We start from the raw sequence: 2,256 nt of genomic DNA on the forward strand, positions 1-2,256 counted from the left end.
CAAGTGATCCACCTGCCTCAGCCTCCCAAAATGCTGGGATTACAAGCATGAGCCACTGTGCCCGGACCAACATGTGTAAGCGTTTACATAACACAGAACTTTTTGTTATATTTGCCGTGAACGTTTGTTCCAGATAGCTTCCCTTTGATTTTAGCTTTGGAAGTTTTGTCAAGTGGTTGTTTACTTGGATAACATACAAACCATCCATCCTCTGTGATTTCTTTCAACTTAACTTGTAAAGTTATCACCCTTTGTGCTTGCGTTAGCAGCACATATACTGAAGTTGCAACAGTACAGTGGAAATTTGCATGGCCCTTGCATCAGGATGACATAGATTTATAAAGTCCATATTTTTTGTAGTATAAGAATATAGACCAGGCTTGGTGGCTCACGCTTGTAATCCCAGCACTTTAGGATGCCGAGGCTGGTGGATCACCTGAGGTCAGCAGTTTGAGACCAGCCTGGCCAACATCGTGAAACTCCGTCTCTACTAAAAATACAAAAATGAGCTGGGCGTGGTGGTGGGCGCCTGTAATCCCAGCTACTCGGGAGGCTGAGGCGAGAGAATCGCTTGAACCTGGGAGGAGGAGGTTGCAGTGAGCCAAGATCGTGCTGTCGCACTCCAGCCTGGGCAACAAGAGCGAAATTCCGTCTAAAAAAAGAAAGAAAAAAAGAATTATATCTGAGTGAAGCTGTTACAACACCCTCCTCCCCACGAAAAAACTTATCATCCCTCTGAAGATTTGAAGCAGTATAGTAAAACAAGTTTCTTTTTAGAGGTGAGAATTTTCTTTAAGCTTTTCCTATCCATATTCATGTTATCTGTGCCTATAATTTTCTTTTTGTGTGTTTTATCTTTATCAGGGTCTGAGAAGAAGTTCATGCTTGCCAAATAGACATAAAGGAACTCATCTCTTTTTGCACACATTTTTTTTTTTTAGACAGGGTCTCACTCTGTTACCCAGGCTGGAGTGCAGTGGTGCAAACACAGCTCACTGCAGCCTCAACCTTTCAGGCTCAAGTGATCCTCCTATCTCAGCCTCCCAAGTATCTGAGACTACAGGCACACATACCCTATGTCCGGTTAATTTTTGTATTTTTAGTAGAGATGGGGTTTTGCCATGTTGCCCAGGCTGGTCTCAAATGCCTGAGCTCAAGCAATCCGCCTACCTGGGCCTCCCAAAGTGCTAGGATTATAGGTGTGAGCCACTACACCAGGCCCACTCTGTATGCTTTATACAACATTAAAATTATCTGTTTCTTAAACATATAAAAATTGCCCTGGTGGAAATAATGGGACCAACTGCAGTTTTGGGACTGTTATTGGATTATTTTCTCAATTTTTTTCTTAGTTGTTATTCTGTTTGGATTTATACTTACATTATTTTTAGTAATCTATATCTTTCTAGAAATTATTTCATTGAGGATTTCAGTTTATTAGTCTAGAAGAATGCATAACATTCTCTTTGGATTTTGGGGAAAATCTATTTTCTATAAATTGTCCTATCTCCTTTCTCATTTCTAATTAAAAATATTCCCTTAATTAAATTTGTCAGAGGTTTATACCTTATCAAAAAAAACCAGCTTTTGAACTCATTTATCATTTTACTGCTTTATGTTGTACAAAGTATTTATTTCAGGTTTTATCTTTATTTACCACGTCTTTAAAAGTTGCTTTTCTGCTTAACTTTTAAATGACAGGCTTTGTTAATATCAGTTTGGATAATCCCAGCCTGAATAAGATTCTGATGCCTGACACACTGGTGGGGGGAGAAGCTGATGGATTATCATTGTATGTTTATCAGTCAGGCACCAGTGAGGACAACAACAGGGCCCACACCAGCTAATTCAATAGAAGAAATTAAAATACAGGGAACTAGTTGTCAGATGCCGGAAGAGTTGAAAGTCAAATGGGCTAGCGAGTCACTGCAGAGATGAGCAACAGCAGCAAGCTGTGACTCCCCACCCACACACAGCTGGAGGGACAGAAGACAGAGGGAATGTCACCAGATTCCAGGAGCTGGGATATGTGCTGAGACCCAGCACAGCTCTCATGAGACACTCCAGAAGGGATAGATGGGGCAAGGGTTGGGGAAGAAAAGGGGTGGGGAGGAATAACTTTTACTACTCCTCTCCCTGCAGTCTCCTGCCAGTGCCACTCTTTGGTGGAAATTCACCAGAAGCCAGTTGATCAAGGAGCCTGAGAAACGTAATTTCCACGGGCCAGGCCCCTGTGACAGGAGCAGAACCAGGAAA

General features: G+C 41.9%; 1 non-coding gene across 1 annotated transcript; it reads left to right on the top strand.

Moving 5' to 3' along the window:
• Nucleotides 1–253: 253 nt before the first annotated feature.
• On the top strand, nucleotides 254–355 carry LOC112440541 (U6 spliceosomal RNA). Its single transcript, XR_003028578.1, has one exon. It is a non-coding gene; the product is annotated as a U6 spliceosomal RNA (small nuclear RNA).
• The last annotated feature ends 1,901 nt before the right edge of the window (nucleotides 356–2,256 follow it).

Source organism: Pan paniscus, chromosome 6 (genome assembly GCF_029289425.2).
Source record: "Pan paniscus chromosome 6, NHGRI_mPanPan1-v2.0_pri, whole genome shotgun sequence".
Lineage (NCBI taxonomy): Eukaryota > Metazoa > Chordata > Mammalia > Primates > Hominidae > Pan > Pan paniscus.